The sequence below is a fragment of the Filicampus tigris genome, chromosome 1 (assembly GCF_054856515.1).
Source record: "Filicampus tigris isolate MCC_2025a chromosome 1, RoL_Ftig_1.0, whole genome shotgun sequence".
Lineage (NCBI taxonomy): Eukaryota > Metazoa > Chordata > Actinopteri > Syngnathiformes > Syngnathidae > Filicampus > Filicampus tigris.
In genome coordinates this window covers 39471017-39494946 of record NC_141217.1, presented here as the reverse complement: position 1 = coordinate 39494946, position 23930 = coordinate 39471017, and the positions used below count along the sequence as shown (strand labels likewise).

The 23930-nt window shown below is 43.5% G+C and overlaps 1 long non-coding RNA gene across 1 annotated transcript; it reads right to left on the bottom strand.

The window, feature by feature from the left end:
* Positions 1 to 320: 320 nt before the first annotated feature.
* On the bottom strand, positions 321 to 23842 carry LOC147154061 (uncharacterized). Its single transcript, XR_015088106.1, has 4 exons — positions 23656 to 23842; positions 18280 to 18339; positions 571 to 672; positions 321 to 492 (listed from the first exon to the last, which is right to left on the bottom strand). It is a non-coding gene; the product is annotated as an uncharacterized LOC147154061 (long non-coding RNA).
* Between the last annotated feature and the right edge of the window lie 88 nt (positions 23843 to 23930).

Below are 23930 nucleotides of genomic sequence, written 5' to 3'. Positions count from 1 at the left end.
TATTGGATTCAATCAAAAGACCTGAGGGCATCTCTTCTTCTTGAAGTGAAAGGTGGATCTGCTGTATTCAAGTGTTTACTGGACTCAAAGATGATCATTCACCACAACAATCATTCCTGTTTCTGCTCTTTTCACAATTACTTGCTCCTCCCTGGGGGAGAACGGGGGGGGGGGGGGGGGGGGACTGGCTAGAGTGATATTAACAATTTGCACAAATGCAAAACTCATGTCTCCCACCTAATGGCGCCTGCAGACAAAAAAATAAATACACCTCTCAATTTCGCTCTACTTTGGGCATTCATGGGAGTCCAAAAAAAACACATGCGTAACACTTAACAGCAGGAAAAAAATACACTGCTGTACTTTTAGATGTTATAACCACTCTGACCATTCTCATCTTGTTTTATTTATGATAATTGCTGTTAATATTAAACATGTTCTTCTAATTAAAGCTTGCTACAGATTGGACCACTCGTTTAGTCGTCCGTCACACTGCAACACAAAAATAAATTATTGACCAAAAAAAACAAAGCAAAGAAAGTGGAGTATGTTGTATTTTGTGGCGTTCACCATCAAAGCAAGCAGTAACCAGGCAACCTGATGGCCACTTTAACTGCGTGGTCCTCGCTCGCTGTGTTCTCCATCAGGACATGTGATCCCTCCTTGTTGTTGCTGATGAATTGAAAAGAGGAGCGCTGTGTGATTATTGTCAGCACAAAAGCCTCAAAAAGCTGCTGACGCCTAGATTAGCCAGTACAAAGACGCAGGGGCAGGGCACGCACATGCGCGCACGCATACACAAACTCACACGTGAGCACACACATGGCCCATCTGCCCTTGATAGCGAGCATCCTCCCCGGCACTTTTTTTGGTGTCCACACCACGGCAAGCATCCTTCACTCGACCGCTTTCATCTCTTCTTGTAGCACTTAGCACCAGAGCTGGGCATTTTGCTCAAATTTCCCCGGTCCGTTTATCGCCTTCCGCCTGCAGCAGGGGCAGCCTTCCGTCGTCCATTTTTCTGCCTTTTCGTCCGGCCGGATCAAATAGTAATCGCATACAGGCCCGGTCCGCCTAGCGTTTTAAACGGCCTTCCGTTAGCGTTTCCGACTAGCAACTTCGACAAACTACCACTAGCGCCCCCTACCCCCACCCGCCTGAGCGATATTTGAAACGAAAAAGCCTCACGGTGGCCGGACTAAATGCGCCTCATTCGCGGCCAAAGGGAAACGGACACCTCGCGGCGGCCATTGAAGCCTCACCGCGAACATAGACGGTAGACGATTACATAGACTGAAAAAAAATGGGCTTCTGACTATGCTTCGTCCGTTTATTTTTTTTTAAAGTGGAAGTCAACCCAAACATGTTTTTTTTTTTTTTCAAGAATATGTTCTATGTAGGCCCACTCGTTGAAACGCAGCATTCTGATGATTATTGCGATTGTGGAATATGAGTTAAGCAGCAAAATCCCCCCACTTCTAGCCATCTCTGGGGATGGCCATTTCGTCACTTCTGTCGACTGAAAATGACATCACAGTTGCTCAGGGCTCAGGTAACGACCAATCACAGCTCACCTGTTTTCTGAAGGTGTGGTATGATTGGTCACAATTAAGGTTGTTATCTGATCCCTGAACATCTGTGATGTCATTTTCAGTCACCTTTGGGGAGCTGTTTATTTGTATTCAACTTTCAAAGACATGCTGCTGAACCTTGGAGCGTCCTGCATTTTTTGTTAGAATTTTACAAGAAAAATGTCTGATGTCTTAAGATAGAAAGGAAAAAAACTTTGACATGGTGCAAATTAAAACTATATTTTTAAAAGATGCTTGAAGGCATTCAAACAAAGTGTTGAATGTTTCCATTTTTAAAAATGTCGACGCCAATATTTTCCCTTTGGCCGCAAACGATGAAAAACAAATATTCATCAAGTTTTGTTTTTGTTTTTCGCCACAATGGGATCATTTGTGTTTTTGCAGCCGTGAATAGAAAAACAGCAAAACACACGAAGCAGTGACGCGGCGATAAAGCAAATAAGGATGTGGAACACGACAACATGCGATGTACAGCAATTGTCAGTCCGGGCACATTTTCTCAATGCTTCTGCTATAACTGAAAAGTCGAGTCCAAACCTGACTTGGACCGTAAGTTGTGTATACTGCAAAACATTTTTGTGGATGTTCCAAAAGATTTCAAAGTGAACGGCGCCACACTGCAAGGTAAACAAAATTGGCATGAATGCGGCAACCAGTTAAAGGCAAAACGTGAGCGATCAGCAAGGGCCGCTACCTCTGCCAATGTGTGCAAAAAAAACAAGAAAGCAATTCCCACAAAAGTCAAACCAAAGAAGGAACCATTACGGATTTGATCTGGACAAAAAAAATTCAGAGCCGGGATCCATTTCATTTTATGGTCAATCGTTTGAGGTCTGAGCATAGGCCGACCTGGACCCGGCAAGATGAGTATTCGTCCGTGACTGCAGAAGCACTTATAAAGACGATAAAACGCACAGACGGAGCCAGACGAGGGGCTTCCGGTGTGCCAAAGAGTGGGACGGGCTCAACCAGAGGTGGGTGGGAGCATGTTTTCTCCTGTACGATCCCTCTCGCTCGCTCTCTCTCACCGTCTGCCTGTTAAAGCACATCTGAGCATGGCAACAATAAAACAGCTGTGTTTGTGTTGGCCTGCTGATTATTTCATTGTCAATCACACACACACACACACACGTATCAACTGAGATGGCATGATACTGTACGTTGAGGGCGAAGGCCTCTCTTATGGAGTGGGGGCGAGTAACAGAAGGTGACTTGTTTTTGAAGGCGGAGGTGTCGTGTCTCCACAACGGATGCAGTTACTCGCCAACAATCTGTCCCAAGCGCCACCAGACTCGGAGCAGACTCAGAAGTAGATGGCGAGAACGTCCAACAGGCGAGTGACGCAAACTGGACCGCCGGCTTGTCGAGCGCACTGCAATCAGGCAGCTCGGCAGGTTTATTTGCTTCCCTCCTCAAAGATGACACCCAACTGCATCATGTTTGTTGCTGTGCGACAGCTGTTTTCCATCCCCAAAACACTCAGCAGCACCCCCTAACGCATCCGTTTCCATTCATGACTACCTCAAGCCATCCGCCCTGCGTCCTCCTTTCTCCCTCCCTCCTTTGGCTCCATGCTAGTCTTCCTTGCATCCCCCCCATTCGTGTCGCAGCATCCTCTGCATCCTGCCTTCTTTTCATGGTCCTCGTTGCATCCTTCCATCAAACTTTGCACATCTTCTTTCACCTCAATGACCCTTCTTCTGCCTCGCATCCCAACTCTATTGTTCCTTCAGTCGAGTAATTCCTCGCTATATCACGGACAACCTATTACGGTCCATTTTCTTCCCTTCAGGTAGAACATTGGTCCCCAACCTTTTTCCTGCCACGGACTGGTTCATACAAGTCCAGACCATTCGCAGCCTTGGACCTATTCAGCGTCCGGGGCGGGCTTCTGGGCATTCGCTTGTGTGCATGTGTGTGTGTGTGTCTGATTATCTGATATCTGATTGATATTGTGTTCGTGGAATATGAGTTAGGTAGTAAAAGCCATCCGTTTTTGTCCATCTCAAGGGGCGGCCATTTTGTCACTTGCTGTGAACTGAAAATGACATCACAGTTACTCAGGGTTCAGGTAACGACCAGTCATGGTTCAGCTTCAGAAAACAGGTGAGTGGCAGTGATTGGTGTGTCATTTTCAGTCAAGGGAAGTGACAAAATGGCCGCCCACTGAGATGGCTGAAAACGGATGGAAGCAGAAATGATTAACTCATATTCCACAAACCACCTTAATCAGAGTGCCGTGTTTAGACCGGTGAAGGCGCATAGAACATATTCTTGAAAAACATGTTTGGGTTGACTTCCCCTTTCAGCATTTTATTTCTGCGCTTTGCTTTTTAAATAGTTTGAAGTCTTTTGTGCGTAAATGTGTTTAACAGTTGTCAATGTTTGCTCTTGTAGTAATTTCAATAAGACAATTTTGTTCTCGTTGCTTTGCCTTTGAATGTCTTGAGTTGCTCTGTTTTCAAATGCTTTCAGGTGCTTTTGGTTGCTGGAAGCACATTGAGTTGCCTCCTGTATGGAAAGCGCTATCTAAATAAAGTTGCCTTGCCTTGCCTTGAATTGATGAGGAGGCAAAATGTCTTCAAAGACAAACAAAGCAGTCCTGTTGCGACCAATTGAATGGCCTGAGAGTGAAACGACCTGGCTGGAGGCGAATATCCACGCATAGTATTTTCTATTAATTTGATGCTTTTTGTTTGTTCAAATACGCTCACAATTGTGTGCCTTAAAAGTTTAACGTATAAATGTGTGGGAGGGGTATTTTAAGGCTCAGAACATGTTTTCATTCATGATCACAGTTTTCTGCAACTGCTGGTGGGCCGGCTTCTTTGCTTCTTTCTTCTATCATCCCCGCTTCTCCTCCCATCCCTTCCTTCGATCCTCTTGGCATCCCCCTTCCTTCAGCCTCGCTCCTTCCTCCCCTATCGCCCCCTGCATCTTTCCCCATCCTCCCCCTTCCTCGACACAACCATCATCCCTCTCTCCTCTCATTCAATCAGCAGTCTGCTCGCTAATCAAACACCATCTGCCCTTCCATCCCCAACCTGTCGGGAACAGCTGCCAGCCACTCTCTTAACAACACTTTTAACAACCCTGTCGAATCTTCCACCGCCCGCAGCCGGGCGGATGTTGCAGATGAGGGCCAGCCCCTCGCAGATGGGGGGTGAGCGGTGGGCTTCCGAAAAGAAAACACGTTTAGAGGTAAACTACAAAGATGAAGGGCTGCGACTAACTCCCAGCGGACCCGGCAACTATTAGGAACTGTCGACAAAGAAATTACACGACTTCAGCAAAGAGGGGAAATGAGAAAGCAGAAGGTACAAACAAAGTGATAAAACAACGGTACTCCATAAACGAGGAGATGATGCCGAAATAGTAATCGAGGGAAGAATCAGCCGCCTGCTCAAAAACAGGATTTGAAGCTAATGGTGGGAAGTAAAAGCTCCCAGCACGCGCGCGCATCCACACACACAATCATTTCTCACACGCACGAGAGCCACATAATTGTCCATCAATGCCCATTTGCATGTTGCAGACGCCACAAATACTCACACAAATTTCATAACACGCCAAGACATTTTCAATTGTTAAATCCCAAAATATTTTGCAGCCAATCATGACAGCATATAGGCCAGATGTTCACTTGTGCGCGTACACACAACAGACGCACTGGCTGCTAAGTTTGCTTCCGTTTCCTTTCCATTCAACAACATCATACAAAACAGGATTGATCTTCAATTCAAAGATGACGAGTTGTGTCGAGCAATTAAAAAAAAATAAAAATAAACACACTGAATTGAATCAAAGAATTGATGTGAAATATTGCAGATGACTGAGAACATTTCTTAAATTCCCCCCCCAAATGTTACAGCAAAACAGTTTTCGGAAGAAAAAAAAAATCAAAGCTTGAAATTTGACATGAGCCAAAGACGGAGATGCCGATCGCAGCCATTCGACACCCTGCTATGGCCAAATTTGTCCAACAGAGGGACGAGTTAAAAATCAATATTACCTCATGCAGAGCAGATCGAGGGAACTTGCACTCTCTTAATGCACATTTAAACGTGCACACACACACAAAACACACACGCCCACACACCGGCTTGAACACACTGAGGGAGTGTGTCAGCCACGTGCCACATGTCCAATTACGGCGTGAAGTCCATCAATAAGAGCCTTTCAGGGATACCAGGGGTTCCAGAAGCTTTTGCAAATACACACGCACACACATCACTGCACACGATCGCCACACGGTTGCATTTTAATCCAACCCCTTCTGACATTCTTCTGCTTTGTCCGTCATCGTGTTTCTTTCCTGTCGTGGACGTTAGTTGAGTGCTGATTGACCTGCATGAGGGGTTTTAGGCTGCTGTCTGTGCCAGTCTTGTCCCAAATTATTGGAACAGCGAGGCCAAATCATTTATTGTTGCTGTAACCTGAAAGCATTTGGCTTTGACATCGAAAGATGAACATATGCACTCTATTGCCAAAAGTATTCGCTCATATATATATATATATACATACACAGACACACACACACATACTTTGTATGTATTTCATTCAGCGGCAAAGCAAAACACTGCGTAAGTATTACGTTAAGTCTTATTCCTTTGTTCTGTTGAACAACATTTTGGCTGGAAATGACACTTTCCGTCTCGGAAGGTACATTCTCTAGTGACAGGAGGTTGACAAGCCGAGCAGCTGTGTGCCTCGGAATATTCTTTTAATCTCAAGGTGTTCCCATTGTTGAGATCCACCAGGCAGGCAAAGGAATTTAATTCATCAAGAAACAGATAGCCCTGTCACAAAGACACGTGCTATAAATACGCGTGTGACACACGGGCAGTGGTGTCAGCTCGCTCAGAGGATAACGACACACGCCTACTTGTTGACCTGAATGTAAATTAATACACACAGAACATGCTCACAATACACACACACACACATCTGTACAGACTCTTTGAACATGCATGGTCAAGGTTTAGTGACAAGTCAGCTGGAGGATTGCAAAATGGAAAAGAGGAAAAGCACCAACGCACACCCCCCACACACGCCTGTCAACTGTCAGCAGTGGGGTCCGAACAATGGGGTTGAAGGGGAAAAGAGTTTTATTGGGGTTAAAAGAAGGTTAAGCTCTCTGGTTGGCGTGCGCCGCCATTCTAAATCACTTCAGGATTTACAGTTCTACTTCAGTTGCGGTAAAACGGACAGTGACAAACAGCAACAAACACTGCACGAAAAATAAGGTAAGGTTTCTCTATTTGTGGAAGCTGGCTGTGTTAGCGCTCGGTCCCACTGACCGCAGTGAATATATTTTCCTAAATGGTCACCCCATTGTTTATTTCACCATGCCTTGTGTATCTTTTTGTACTTATGCTGCTGCTGCTGCTGCGGCGTGACGTAGTAATCACATTCCCGATGCCGATTGGCTGTCAGCAAACGTTCACATCTGCAAATACCAGCGAATTGGGCGAAGACATTTTATTTTTTTTAAACACTTCATCCCGGCACACAACCAGGGCTAACTGCATTGAATACATATGGAAACGCCTGGCCAAAAATGCTCAGCTTGGATTTGGTACCAAGTTACCAGTGCCATGCGCTCTAACACAGACCCATATTACAGCACTATTAACAAAGCAGATGGTCATTTTCTTCTTTGGCCCAGACGACAAAACGTCCATGATTTTCAAAAACAAAATCTGAAATATGGACTCGTCAGACCACAAAATCACTTTTCCACGTGGTGTCAGTCCATCTCATATGAGCTCCGGTTCAGAGAGGCTGGCGGCGTTTCTGTGTTTGATTGATGGCTTTCACTTTGCACGGTAGAGCTTTAATTTGCATTTGTAGATGAAGTAAGAAACTGTGTTAACCGACACTAGCTTTCTGAAATGTTTCTGAGCCCACGTGGGAATAGCCTTTGCACAGTGGTGCCAGTTCTTCACCTGTGAAATGTTCCAAACAGAGTTTTCTGTCTTTTGTTGCCCTCGTCCCAACTCCTTTGGAACATTCAGATTCCACAAAACCAATTCCTGACTCCACGAGACGTTCCAACTTGTAGAGTTCCTTGGGGGTGACATTTTGATTAAGAAACCCAAACACCAACAAATTAAGATGGTCAGGACAGACCTGTTCAACTTCAGAAACAAACAAACAAGATTGCATCCAGAGCTCTTCTGATCTGAATGCCCCAGCTGTGGAATTGTTTGAAGTTTTAAGGGGGCAAAGCAGGCTGATATTTAGTGATTGGATGCAGTCCACACACACACACACGCGCACACACACACACACACTCTCTCTCTACTTTCTCTCTCCCTTTTTCATTAAAACGCAGCTTCTTCTTGGCAGCTAAATCTACTTATTGTGTTTGTGCTCATATTTTCCTTATCTGGTTCTTTAATTCAAAATGACAATCTGGACATTATAATCCATCATGGATTTAAAAAGTTGCCCATATGCTGAGAGGGCCCCCAGCAGTGAAACAATCCAAATAAAATATTTTAGGCCTTACAGTGTGATGTTGGTGGGGGGGGGGGAAGTGATTCTAATGGAAAAGTACAGCAAAAGTGACACCAGCGAAAAGATGAGTGAACTTTGTAAACCATGTATTGATTAAGAGGAGGAATGAAACTAACTTGTTATATTTGCAAACTGATCTCCCCTAACTCCCCCTCCCTTCTTTTGTCTTTGTGGTATTAAAAAAAAAATGAAAGCTAAATCTTTAGATTAGACAAATTGAATTTCTGTGATCGCACATGCGTTGAGTGGATGAGCAAGCGCTAAATCTTCATCTCAGGCAGACTGTGCGGCAGGTGAGAGAGGGGGTAAATGATGGAAATTAAATGGGGTCAATGCAGAGGGCAAGGTCGCATATTGCAAAGAAGCCCGGATGAGAGGAAGGTTTGTGCGTGCGTGCGTTTCTCCCTATCCCATCGCACAACAATCAAATCAAGACGCTAGCAGACCAAAGCAGGCCAGATATGGTTGCCAGCTATGTCGACAAGTGTCAGCATGGACTTCGCACGCTGTACATGTAGTTAAGAAAATCACTATTCAACTTACGCCCAGATATATTGGATACAGAGACTATCCCCTTTCAGTGTAGTTTTTATCTCATTTTAACATCAGAAAAGGTGCCCTTGAATTTTGAGTAGTCTTTCTCAAATCCTTTCAAGAAACTACTTTAAAAAAATAAATAAATAAAAATGTGTTAATCACATATAGGATAAATGTGTATAAATACTGTAGAAGTACATGTGTTTGAGGCTAACTCAAGACTTGACATTGTCCATGGGTGTGAATGCGTGTGTGACTGGTTTTTATCTCTCCTGTGATTGACCGACGGCCAGTCCAGGGTGCAGCGCGCACCTCTTGCCCAAAGTCAACAGGGAAACAAAGCAACTGAATTAGAAGAATGGATGGATAGATTTCGGAGATGCTGAATATGTCCAGTATTATGATCACGAATATGACCTCACGCTCTGGTACTGGCAGCATGGCAAAACTTTATTTAAAAAGGACAACACCACCCTCTTGAGGTAAGAAAAGAAAAATACAGTCCAAAAATAAGATGAATTTTTTGGGGCTTTGGCTGCATTTGTGCATTTATATCCAAATTGGTTTTCTAACCCCCCCCCAAAAAATAAATTTTCATTCCCACAGCATCCGAGGTCAACATAAAGAAAGTGACACTTTAGAGACTAATAAAACATTTGGATATGTGAGACTAGAGTTGTCCTGTTAGCATGAAGGAAGTACAACGTGTACAAATGCCGACGCCGACACATCACCCGCCATTCGGTGCCATTCTCATTATTATGTTTTAATTAAGACAGGTAATGCTCTACAAGAGCAATGTTCAACTGGTGGGTGGGGAAACCCATTTTCGGTGGCTCACCGACAAATAGAAAAAAATATATATATTATTACGCGTTTTGCGTTTTCTCCCACATGGAACAAAATAACAGTAGGTGAGCAACAAGAAGTGCAGGAAAAGCAAAAACCTCAAAGCTGTGCAGCCATCATTCAGAAATTACAGTCCAACAAAATGAAATTAAGTCTGATGCCAGGCTTTTATCAATGACGTCATAAACGGGGATTACAGGAATTCATTTACGCATCCCTAAAAGTAACACATTTGCAAGGGGTATCTCTAACACTTGATGAAAGTCGTCATCCGGCACTTGGAGCCTACGTGACGGCCGCCAAATCGACAGATGCTATCCCCAATCGCTTTTTTTTTTTTTTTTTTATACAGTATTATGTTCTAGCCACACTAGTCCAAACACAGCATTGTGATTAACATTATGTTTGTGGAATACAAGTTAAGCAGTAAAATCCACCTGTTTTTGTCCATCTCAGAGGGGGGCCATTTTGCTACTTTCTGTCAACTGAAAATGACATCACAGTGCCTAAGGGTTCAGGTAACGTCCAATCACGGCTCAGCTTCAGAGAAGAGGTGAGAATGTGACCACCCCGCTGAGATGGATAAAAAAAAAAAAAAGCTGTGGATTTTGCTGCTTAACTCATATTCAACAAACACAATATTATAATCAGAATGACATGTTTAGTCTAGTGGAGGCACATACAGCATGTTATTGTCAAGAAAATCTTGGAAATTGCTATTTGAATAGGCAGATGAGGCTGCAATAAACATTATCTGAAAGTTCCATGGGAATATTCAAACACCAAAACAAAGGGCGTTAATTGCCCCTCATTTATGGAATTAAAAAAATAAAAACTGTCAGTTTGTAACGAAGATCAAAGTGGTCTTGGCGTAACTGGAAGGTTTATTTGATATTTTTTCAGGCCAAGGACCAGTAAACGCATCTATTGTAGCATGTAACAATTTGGAACATTTTGCCAACATGCCTACTACCTACAGAAAACTATTGCCGTGTGTTGGGGACCATGCCCTGCCACAACAGAGTAGTCGTTGGGGCTTGCAATAGGTGTACCACAAAAATGATCCCAAAACACTTTGTCATCTCAAACACTTTACCCTTAAAAATAAATTGCTTTCAGATGCTCACTTCCGTTAACCATGTGGCATAGAAAGATCTCTTGGACACACTTTCTTGCCACCAAGTACTACTTTCCTATTATTATCCGATCAGTCAGCTGGGATTGGCAACCAGTTGCCCACAAGACAAGTGAACGCAATCGGTATCGAAAATGGATGGATGAGCAGTTCCTACAGCCTTCAGCAGGTGTCCTCAGAGACCAGATTGTTTCCTGAATGCACTACACGAGCGTCATTTGACTTGAACATCCTGGCGATGCAAGTAGAAAAGAGGATTGAAAATATGAGCCAGCAGGGGCCCTCAGTGATCCGTTGTGATCCATGTCAGTGCCAGCAAAGAGCTCAGTCTCTAAGTCACAATGAGCTGCGAGGCCAAGCCCTTGCGAAAGCTCCATTCTGTGTTTTGTCACGCAATTGCGGCAGCGATGCTCAGCAGCGTCTGCTTGGATTTGCAGTGAGGTTGCGTGTTCGAAAAGCATACAGCTGCTGGCTGATGGGCGGCTTTTGATTCCTTCCAGGTACACACGCAAAAATATTGCATGAAAAACCAAGAGCGTCACAGTCATCTTGGGTCAGATAATCCTTTTATGGAAAAGACAAAAAGGAAGTCGGACAACGTGCAGAGAGCGTCGGCTTTGGGAGGTCACAGTTTATCAGCTGAGATGGTTTCAGTATGATGAGGCTAGCTGTGCTTCTTATGCAATCTCTGCACAATGACTCCAAAAGTGGCACAGACATAAACGAGATGACATGGAGGGTGAAGTTAAAACAGGAACTCGGATCCCTGGGAACACTAAGTACAAAGTTTTGTTGTTGTTGTAGTTGTTGTTGTGTTTTTTTGGTTTGTTTGTTTGTTGTTGTTGTTGTTTTTTTTTCCTGTCTTATAGCTAGCATATCAAGTCTGCAATTCTTCAGTTGCACTTTGCTTGGTGGAGGAGTTTGCATGTTTACTGCATTTGTATGCTCAGGGGGATGAGGTTGTGTTTTGAACGGTATTCGTTCATATAGTCACTCTCCTGTGAAAAACGCTGTTGTCTTTTAAATAACTCCTTCCCAGATTCGTGGATCATTAGAAAGGTGCAGTTTAGATATCCTCTAAGAGGTTTAATGCAACCGTCGTGTTTTCCATGCTCAGGTATGTTGTGTCTTTCACAACTTAATAATTTGGAGACGGTCTCGGAGCTCAGCTTCTTTTTACTACGTAAACGGCATTCATTCACAGTCGAGTTGAATCACCGATAATACTTGAAATTATCTCGCCCGCACATCTCGCGGTGCACTGAGGAAATCACAGGGCGAATAACTACGTCTGGAAAAGTAGGTCCTTACACTACAAGGTAGTGAGAGGACAAGGAATGCGACAAGAAACGATGCACTGAACTCAGCGTTGCATAAAATGATTAGACAGCAGGAATCTGAAAAGGGGGGGTCTATTGTTTTGCAGGCATGTGAGGTTCAGGGAGAGCTAGTCGCGCATAATCAGAACGAACAAGTGAATAGAAGAAATACAGGAGGACATGCATACTGCCACCTTATTTGACTTTGGAAGGCTGCTGCTCGTGTCAGGCCAGCACATCGACGACCCGTGTGTGCAGGGCTTCAAAATCATTCAAGGGATAAAATGAAGCTAAAAAGGTAAGGCCTGTTGTTGTTGTTAGCGTGTACACATGAACGCTTGTGCACTGCTTCAGGCTGAAAACACAGCAGGATCCCAACTTGGCTCTGCGTTAATAATTAATAAAGGTTTATTTCTTCTATAAACAAATCAGAAAGAGAGATTCTAGTACTTTGTTGCAAATTCACAACATCTAACTACGTTGTTTGTCACCGAACCTCACTGAACATATGTTCTGTGCTTCAGCTGCAGAGTAGTAGCTGCCCTCTTTTACTGCAGTAATAAAGGCAGACAAGGCGAGGCCAAGCATTAATCTGCTCCGCACAACCAAAAACCAATTTAAAGAAAAAAAAAATAAAAGCTTTTTTTTCCTAGGTTGTTCAAGTGCGAGTTGACACTGTTGGACTCATTTGGTGGCACTCAGGTTTATGTAATCCCAAACAGAAGCGCAACTGGGGTGTGTACTTCAGTAGATTCAAAGAAAAAGAACAAAAGCTTCCAGAAGACAAACACACACACACACACAAAAAACACAGATGAACAGTTAAGTCACGCAAGTGCTTTTCTTTCTCCTCATAAACCCAATTTTTCATCTGTAATTCCTCAGCTCTTTTTAATTCCTCTTCCTTTCTTGCCAGCTTCCTTTGTCAAGTTGGCGCCTTCCTCTCCACATCACCTGCTTCCTTCCAATTAAAATCGTCATTTCTTCCACATCTTCATTCTGACCACCATTCCTTCCTCCCGTGTACCCTTCTTCATTTTGTCAGCCCTGTTTTGTTCCCAAAGCTGTCAACATGTCAATATTGTCATGCCTAATTCACCCGCTGCACTCAGCGCGCTCGATCCTAACAAGGGAATAGCCATTGGACAGACACACAAAGTAGAAATACTTCACCCTATCACTGATTTTTCAATCACACATATCTGATACTATGTCATGGACTTTCCGCCACATTGCAAGACTTTGCGGTAATCATTTTTCCATGCAAACTGTTCGTGTAAAGTCGGTGTCACCAACTCCGGTCCTCGAGGGCCCCTATCCTGCATGTTTTAGATGTTTCCCTCCTCCAACAGACCTGATTCAAATGATCGGCTCATCAGCAAGCTCTGCAGAAGCCTGATAACAATCCTGCGGCCATTGATGTTGGCTACGCTCCCGTGGATCGGAAATGTCTGAATTAAATCTTAATCTTAAATGTCTGAACTAAATGTGCAACTGCAGTCACAAGAACATCTGTTCGAATTTGCTTTGAGTTCCTTTAACTTTAATGTGCTCGTCTATCATTTTTTTTCCTAATCTCCCGAGACAAATCGCTCCTTCACTTCCTCCGGTCCACGTTATGTGTGATACACACCATGTCACCAAACAGCACAATGACAACTTTTCACCCTTTATTTCAATAGGCCGACTGACCGTATGCATCCCCAGCTGGTCAAAATAGTGTGTGCGCTTCAAAATGCACCTGCTTCGAACTTAGGTCTTTGCATTCTATTAGTTCACCACTAGATGGCACTAAATTCTACACAAGCCGTTTACCCAGTTTTCTCAATCGCTCAAATGACATGAAAGGGTTTGTTTTGAGAAAGCTCTAGCACTCCAAACACACACGCACCATCTAGTTAGTAAGCTAACCTACTGTGAGCTACAAACAAACACATATTGACAATCGCAATTATTCTTTAAAAGGGGAAAGTATGCGAGCAAAGTTAAGCCTGTGTGTGAGAGACTCAACTGCAGCATTCGCACCCCATTAGCTTCTTGTGCATCTCAAATGCAGCCCACATGCAGGATGTCTCCGCTGGGGGTGGGACACCACCCTGCTGCCAATGTGTAAGACGGAGGAGGTAGAATATGACGTAGCCTTCATACGTTCAAGTGATTTTTTTTTTTTTTTAATGGCATCGTCAGTATGCGGATTGGTGCAACATTTACATACAAATATGCTTGAAATTTTTTTTAAAAAATAGACTCTGGAGAGAAATTGACCTGACAATGTATCACTCTGGATAAACTTATTGTGTGTCTCTGTAACATGGCCTTTGCTACAATACAATCAGAATGTATGGCATGTAAAACTTTCAGGACAGGTTCATCACACATAGAATCTTTATAAGTTGACATCACAGAATTAAGTTAGAAGTGTTGTATTTCAAGGTGAACCATCAAACTAAGTGTCACGCACAACACGTGTTGTAAAGGGGAAAAAAAGCTTGTCAATTTAACATTTTGAGCTGTTCCAATTCCATTTTTGCCCCATGAGCATAAGTGTTAGGCCACAGTTTTTTTTTTGGGATACATGCTGAAATGCAGTGTGCATAACATTTTTACATTCTTGAACTGATGTGGCACAAAGACACTCTCAACCCCCCCCCCCCCCCAAAAAAAGAGATACGAATAAATGAGGGCAATTAGAGGGTGCATCAAGGACACTAAAGTTAACCAATTAAATGAGGATCTTTGGTTGGTTTGAATATCTGATATGACTTTGGTTATCAAGAAGGAGCTGCAATCTTAATTAGGTTTGAGATTGAAACCCGCTGGTGCGCAATCACAGCGTGATCTGAAGAATGTGACACAATATTATTCAGTGAGAGTTCTGAAACACGATGAGCATGAGGATGGAAGGATTACCTTTGTCACCTAGGAAGATGAAAAGGCACGCAAATCAAGCATGTTTCCAGCAGCAGCTGCTCTAGGTTTGTTTCTGCCCGTTCCCAGCTCAGAGCCGCCAGAGGATTCATTCACATCAGACTAAGAAACTAGTTCACGCTCCTCCTCCAAAGCAGTGGAAAAGGGCAAGTGCCTTTGTAGGTGTGCTTCTGCATCCTTTTCTGCCTTGTTTGTCTCAACTGCTCTTAGGCACTAGAACATATTTAGCAAATATGTGAAATCCAGGTGCAGAAAGTAAAAACCCTGTGCCACAGTTTGGCTTTTGCCACAGGTAAATAAGCTCACGCGGGAGGAGTGGGGGACCCAGAAGAGAAGTCAAGTAGTATGTCAAGGCCGGGCCGACTGTCCTCTTTTTTGTCAATCAAAATGTGGTCACCCTAGCACAAGGACGCTTGGAATATGGTCTAAAGGGGCCGGTGATGGAAGCCACAACCTCTGGGTTGCAAAACGACCACCCTACCTGAGCCATACCGCCGCCATAAGGCGCCACTGTATTTTGATGATGTCTTTTGTGGAGCAGCTGCTCTTAGACAAATTGGAGAGCCAAAATGTCTGTCTTCATCTATGTCATGCTCTCTCCTGTTCCTCCTACGCAGCCCAGCTTGTTTTGAAACGCTGCAACTGCCACCGCCACAGCCACAGCCTCATAATGGAGTGCAACTTTCTATGGTGTCCCTGTCACCCAAAACACAACCATCACTCTTCCGGACTCTCTGAACCTGCTCTTTGTCTTTTGCACATGCTGTTTTCCTCAGCATCTTTCCATATCGATTATTCATGAATGTGGCTGCAAGGGGGGAAATAAAGACACATCTGCAGCTTTCTTCCCCGACGCTGCGACGTCTAGGGCAATGCTTACACGGAGATAGAATGGGATTTGCGCACCAATGTGATTAAATGTTTTCTGTGTCTGGAAAAGGGCACTAATTGGACGGTTTAGTTCATCAGATCGCGTGGAAAAGACAACTCACGCGGTTTCTTACAATTTGCGACATCAGATGACTGAAAAGCAGATTTAATGTGATGATCCGATGTCAGGTTCAATCAACATTTACCATGCACAAATGCAGTTAGCGGTACTCAGAACACCTGCTACCTCGCCTTTCAATAACACTGGTCAACTGCAAATTTGAATCATACGTAGATTTATGAATCTCGAAACATATTGTTTTAGACCGAATTCAAAAATGTCTTTACTTTTTTTTTTTCACCACATCACATTTTTGAGATGTTGAGATGTTTGACTGATAAAAGCTTGCGTAATATGGATTTTTACCATGAGTAATGAGCAATGAGTACAATACAGTATGTTGAATCATCTTTATCTGATACTGGCGGGGTGAGCTGCCATTCCACTGCTTGCAGACTTTTTATTATTTAATGGCTGGCAGGATGCCAGCCGGTTCGGACGCAATTTTGGGCCGCGAGTGATGGGAGGAGCCCAAACGGAAGATCGGCACCGTGAGGAATCAAGGCTGTGTCTGCTTGCAAGCACTAGAGCTATAGAGCTAGCTGCTGCAACACACATATTGTACACGTGAGCAGCAAACTCAGGTAAGACATGTTGCTAACTCGTCATTACACTGCAAGATCATAGCCTTTTTTCTATATTCCAAGCGGAGGAAAACAAAAATGCAGCCGAGTCATTGTTGTACCTGAGCCCTCCCCTATCGCATCATGCAACAAGTCTTTCATCTGCCACTCCTTCAAATTCACCCATTGAACCACATTTCATTTGTTATAATTAAAGCATTATGTCTCCAATAATCTCTGCTCTCAAGTGTTAATGAAGCAGCGGCAGAACAAAACAGTCTCAAGAGCGCAGTGGGATGTTGTTGGGACGCTCGGGCCTCCTTAAGCTTTGCATCATCTCCTTGTTCCTCCCATGCTCTCTTGAGAGTATACAGTCTCATGTCTTAATTACAGAAAAAAACAAAAAAAACAACAGAGGCTCTCCTACGTGCCTCTGCCAAGGCACGAGCGTGTATCTATGAAAAACAAATCTCCCTTTACACAGGAGAGAACAGCGTCACCTGGTGCTGCGGACCTCTGAATTCATTTCTCAAAATAAACACACACGCTCAGTTCACAAAGAAGACCTTCAGTGCATCCATTTACGGCTCAGTTGAGGTGAAGGAGAAGGCGAGAGGCGGACAACGCAATGGACTGACCACATGTCCGTCACAGGACTGACATTGATGCAGACATTCACAGTTACATTAAAGCCGTGAAAGAAGACAATAAAAGGAATGGATGAATAAAATAAAGAAACGTTAAGGCTTGGGAGCTCAGTGACAAGGGGATGATGAAGGCTAGGTGCATATTGTCCCGTTTGCGCTTATGTCATCTTTTTATGCACCTGGCTTATAGCTTATAAAGATGCGGCGATTCTCCTATCCAGACTTCTGACACACCCACCATGCGTATTGCGTAACCTGGAAATTTGTGCGCAACCACCAAAGAGGTGAAGTCTAAGGGTGGCCCCAATTTCTGGATCGGGAAGTTTTCATTAGACGTGAATTGCATAGAAAGCCATTGGGAAAATGTGTCACACATGAACTGTGAAATTAACTAGCGTAGTGGATCCGGAAGTTATACTGAAATAAAAAGATCCTTTTTCATCCTTTTTTTTTACCAATTAATATGATATAATGTCCACATTTGGCCATGATCGTAATGAAGTAGGGACACAGATACAGCCGTTGGGCAGTCGGTGAGCGTACAGTATACGGGCAAGGTGTGTGAACACGGGAGAATATGCCGCTTCATGAACGCTGATGTGCAGCGCTTGGTCTGGGTGATGGGCGACAAAAGATTTCAGATGGAGGTTGGCAAGTAATGCTGGAGGAGAACTACAGATTAAGGCCAGAAAGTCAATAAGAGCTTTGTTGGTGAGGAGGAAATTAATTCCCTGAAATGTCAACATGACTCATTCAAATAACAAAATGTATAGCTCCAACTGCATCATATCTTGTCCTGTGTGCTTTTGTTCTGATAGTCTTAACTTCCTTGTGACTGCGTCTCAATCATCTTCCAGATTTAGGACTCGTTCCACATCTTGATGGCTTATCTGTTATGACCGTGGGGGCTCACAGCGAGAAATGACATGCAAATCTTATTTCAATGTGGCTCGACCGGGCTCGGATGAACATTCAATCGTATTTTTCCCACCACTGGTGGCCTCTAACCACTTTCCCAAGAAAAGGCAAGGTTTTCTAGATAGTTTGCCTGAAGTCAACTGACCGATAGTCTCCATCGTGCTCTCATTCTATCATTGGTATGCTGAAACATGTTTGGTCCAACTTTAGCACAACCGAAACTCGTATAAAAGGTGAACCTTTAACGTCATCCTGCAAAATGAATGGCGATCACTTACCAGCACAGTTGATATGGTGATCTTGTAGACTCAAGCCCTCGACAAAAATGTCAACAGTTCCTGGAGACACACAGCAGAAATTTCATGTGAGAGCTGGCACAAAAAAAAAAAAAAAAAACATCAATAGACTAAAGGCTTTCCAAACTGATAGATTCTCAGTCTGCAGTGCTTCACACCCAAGCACCACTTGCACACATCATTGGACAATAGCTTATCAGGTATTGCTTTTAACACTTGACTTGTACAGCTTGGTAACATACCCATGTCCTTTGGTCCTGAAAATGGTAAAACAAGTTACCTTGGAGTCCAACAAGTAGTGCAAGACCGTATATTGGTTTAGATTATATTTTGTCACATATATATGGACAGTTCTTCTGTCAGTTTAGTGTTGCGTTTTGAATCTTCGGTGAAGGTTAGCAGCATTTTTTTCCTTTTTTTAATGAGAGTGGGGAGGGGAAATTTTACAAGACAACAGAGACTTTTTCTTTTTCTGAGTGTGCCAGCATCAACATGCAAAGTAACTTCCGGCCAATTAAACTTAATCCGCACAGTGGCTAAGTCACAAGTAATTGGTCAGCAGTTGGGTCTCATAGCAAGGAAATTCCATTTTCAGTGTATGTACTCTATGCATGCAAAATGACAACATGAAACTCATTGAATCATAATTCCATTGGGTCAAACCCAATCGAATCACTCCACTTTAAAATCAAACTGTTCTTGAATCGTATCGCACGCCATGTATTATTGGAAATAAGCACACCCCTGATCAATTCTTCATCAGTCATGGCAATCCTGCAAATGTATCCCTCCTATTATTTTATTTCATAGAGGAAAAGCAACCACAACAACAAAAAAAAAAGGCGCCAGGAGTGGATCGCCTGCTACAACTTAACAGTGTCTTGCTCCTTATAACTGCATGGTTTAGTTGGTGCTAGTGAAAATCTTCACTTAGCAGCTGCTGCCAACACACAGTGACCTCTGCCAGGGGGCCCGGGGGCCCGGGGGCCCGCCTGCTGCTGCTTGCAACATATGATGGAGAGCACTGAGCGCTGATAAATGTTTATGATACTCTGTTTAGCTTTGAGTAAAGTGCACAGAGCAATGCAAAAACTCTGTCACTTGCTCCCAAGCAAACACACACACACACACACACACACACAATGTTATATACAACAGCATGTGTTCCTTCGCTCTTGGACAAATTTTCTGGTTCATTCATTCCTCTTAGAAGTGGCGAGGAGCATCTGTTATAAGGGTCTGCCTGTGGCAAGAATTTCAACGAGAGCCATAAACTCATAAAAGTCAACTTCTTGTGTCACTGCTGTTTGTCTACGCTTCATTTATCCAGCAACACACTAAGATCCTCAAAGCAAATAAATACAGGACCACAGGCTCTTCACAAGCGAGTCGCAAATCTTCTCTGCTACATTGCAGAAAACAGAGCAGTCAGACATTTTCAAGTGCCTGATGAGTAAAAGAGCCGAAGGATGCCATTCCCAGTCAGTTCCCATGGGAGGGTTATCGTTTTGTGCCGTTTGATGTCATACAACAAGTGCAAGAACTCCTACTCAAATGTCATAAATAAATATCAGCAATAGAGTCACGATATATTGAAATTGTCCCGATATATCGTCATTGTCATGTCACGACATTAACAGCAGCAAATCAGTTTCAAAGCCCAAGTTGTTTTCCATTTGTGCAGTTCCAGCACCCTCTGGTGGCTCGTTTATTAGTGCAGTTTAATTTGATGCCACCGATGTTTAAGACCCACGCTAATCGCCAGATGAAGGGCAACATTTGAGTTCCTCCACAAATTGACCCGATTCATAATGTGTCATGCCTGGACCCCAGCAAGTCTATTTCAGTTTCCGCAATGTCAAGCACGACGTGCACGCCGATCTTAACGTAAATGAGGGATGCCGCTACGATTGGCCGAGACTCGGTTATATTCCATCCCACAACGACGCAAACGCCTCATTACACCCAGTTATACCTGTGCAAAGTCTAGCTAAGAAGAGTCCACCCATGTGCAGTTAGACTGCGCTTTGAGGACCCCCAAGTATTTGTATAAACATTAAAAATGTACATTTTCCATAATGTCTAATTCACATAGATTCAGAAAACAACAGCCCCTATGCACATCCTCTTTAAACTTTGTTCCAGGTGTAATTTGGACATACAGTATGTGACGCCTGTATCATTTGACAGCTGTGCTTTGCAGTTTTTGTAAGCATATCATTCCCCTGCCTATTGCTCGCCAATTGACGGTGGAAGAGCGAGAGAGTTTCCAAACTGCCACCTGGCGAGAATATTTTCGCCAGCTTGCGAAGCCGTTCGGCCATCACAATACTCCAACGCTTAGTACAGTTTACGCTATCCACTGCAAGTTTCAAAAAAGAGAGTGAGAAAACCTTGCCTGTACCGATTTCAGATTCATTCAAAGGCTACAAGCGGAAGATTTTGACGCTCTACAACCTGAAGCGTGAATTGTAACACGCGTTGGGCAATGCAAAGGTCGTGCAGCTTCTCAAACTGGCGCTGAACATGATCAAGTGGCGATACAAGGTTGGCAAAATGTTTCAAACAAGAAAAGATTGCAATAGTTGACAGTGCCATTGAACACATTCTGTTCTGCATGAAAATTGGTGAGAGGATGTCTTCCTGTTGACCTCTCAAAATGTCTGTACCCAGAAAAAAAACAGATACTATCTTATCAATGCCGTGTTTGTTTTTGGATCCTGTTTGGCTCAGTTTGCCATAAAATTGGATCCCAGTCATGGTGAGATTAAAGTGGCATATGTCGTACTTCCCAGTGGTCTTGAATGCAGCAGGCTGCTCTTGCCTATTTTGTGATCTAAATCAATGTGGCACTTTCATGACAACTTAAGGCATGATCAGCATCTGTCACTTTACCTTTTCACCAAATGAATGAATGAATGAATTCCAAGCTAACACAGAGGGTTGCTTGAAAGCTCATCATGTGACGGATGGAGAGGGGGAATATTTCAGTCTGACTCCAGCAGCTCTGCAGCTGAAGGCAGCCACTTTGAAGAATTAATTAGATTCTCCAGCGGACGTTTTCAGCTGTGGCCCAGAAAATACATAGTTTGAGAAAATATTCCCTGACATGCACTCAGTGTTGACGGATCTCAGACACTGGAGCTCAGCTGGGATCTGCGTCCCTCTAAAAGGTTTAGGTCATGTGAGCAAAAAATATTGAAGGCAGAATGAATGAAGATGGACAGGATAAGAGATGTTATAGGAAAAGCAGAGTACGCACATACAGTACATGGTGATTATTGTGCGACTTTTTTTGTATCAGGTAATGCCATAGTTTTCATTTCTCATTTTGATTGCTATAGAGTATATTCATGACCTACCAGTATTGTTTTTCTTCTTTTATTAGTACACGTATTTACTGGCGGGGCTAGGAAATAGGGTTCCTTAACCGCTGTAGAAAAGGAACTTTGTGGTAAACCAAGGATACCCTTTATTGTTAAAATAGCTCTCTCGCTCTCTCTCCTCTATCTGGCCCACAATCACAAGGACTGAAGAGGAGCACGTCGTCTGCATGGCACGTGTTGATTTTTCAATGAAACAAGTCAGAGGGACCCATTCGAGACTGTTTACTCAGCCTTGGTGGAGTTCTACGGTCTACTGGGAGCTTTTCCAATTGTCTTGGTAAAGTTTTGGTACAGCTCTTCTACTGAATGATGTTACATTATGCACAATGTCTCAGCTTTTACATTGACAATTTATGCACAAAGTATTGTAGTAAATTTGTATGAAGACGACACTCGGGACCACGCATGCCATCTGGTTTTGGGCATACTGTACCTTTGGCAAGATTTAAGGACTCTCTCTGATTCTATCGGTCTGCTGTAAGGCGTTTCCTCGCCAGCTTATATGACATCTGTCACAACAAACTAAGCCACTCCACACAGAGCGAGCGAGGCCTCATAGGCAACGGAGAGACGCCGGGGCCTGAGACAGCACGGGAGCATAGAAGCCAAAGGTCATAGAGGAGCCTGCGATATTTTGACAGCGATGACGTGTTGCCTGGCATACAAACGCCAACTGCAAAGGCTCACAGGCTTTGTGTAACACTATGGCTGCATTCTACTGTGCGTCAAAGAAGAAGAGAAATGATACACAGCTTTGAAATACATACGTTACCACTGTGCAATTATTCATTTATTTTTGCTTTTTATAGGCGTGTTTGAGTACAATGAACATTTATGTTTAATGGGTTATGTCAAAGTTCCAGGACTATTCTCACCAAAGGTATGTTTTAAATCCAAACTCAAGTTTTCCACTTTGAAGGAATCCCCATGGAGTCTAACGCACTTTCCCGCCTCCTCTGCCGCACATTCATCACCCCAAAAGGGATTCTTCCTTGATCCTCCACAGCGCCATCTTGACAGCATCCACATCTTCAAAATGGGCCTTGGCGACCCCATTGGGCTTGCGGGTAAAAAAAAAAGGGGGGGGGGAATCCGTTTAGGTGAGAAGTGAGGTTACTCCAGCACAGGGATGCTCTTCTTGGCCAGGAACTGTCTGCTGTTTCTTCTCACCTCTCTCTTTGCACACTGAACAAAGAAGACAGCGCAGCATCTCTTTGTCGAGGCGCTCTTTGAGCGTCTGGCCAACAGTGACACATGACTTGCAGTTTGTGGTTTGGGTTTCAAATGTATCTGTCGTGACAACAGTCAGTACTGGAGCTTTTCAGAACCACCTCGTACTATAATCTACAAGTACTAGCAACATAACTCCCAAATTCCAAATACAAATAATGTCATTCAGAGGGATATACCTGTATTTGCAAAATGTGAAAAACTTTCGAAATACCAAACATGGGCAAGTGGGGTTTTTTTTGCTCAAAATTCGTTTTCCAAAGCTGGCGTCTGCTGCCAGAGCATACTTCAGTGTAGCTACTGTATACTTTATGGTACAGTATACATCTGTCAAAAATGAACAGAATTCTGCATTGAAGAAACAAAATATCTGCAGGAGGGTGGCACACTGCGACACATCAAATGCACCCTTCTAATGAGCTCCCGGGCCACTTGAGTTCAAGCCAAATGAGGATGTTTCTCTGGGATGAGAGACAGCTGTCAACATTCACTTGAGGGCCAATTACAGTTTATTTTGAGGGCACTCACATTGGCTGTGACACAAATATCCATTGCATTGAACTTTTCGGTGTTTAAAAACAACACAAGCATAGCGCAACTTATAAAATAATATAAATATTCTAAACCACATGTCTATCTTTAATAGTTAGTTTTTTTTCAAATCGTATTTCACCAACAAATCTGAATTGAGCATTAAGACCCGCAGTGTAAAGCTGGCCTATGTGCTTAATGGTAAACTCACCTCCTCATTGCCAGGAAAAGAACGGAATGATGATACAACAGCTGTGACATAAATGATGGCTTTAGCATGACTGTTTGATTGACACTGTCATTGTCACTCTCTGAGCTCTGGTAACTTAATGATTATGACGGTGCACTGTTCAGGGCAGATGGCAGACAGCGTGTGTGGTTTTCTGAGTCCCCAGACCCCTCCCCCACTAATCATGGCGTCTAATCGGCATCTTAATATGGCACACCTGTGAGGTGGGATGGGTTATCTCAGCAAAGCAGTAGTGC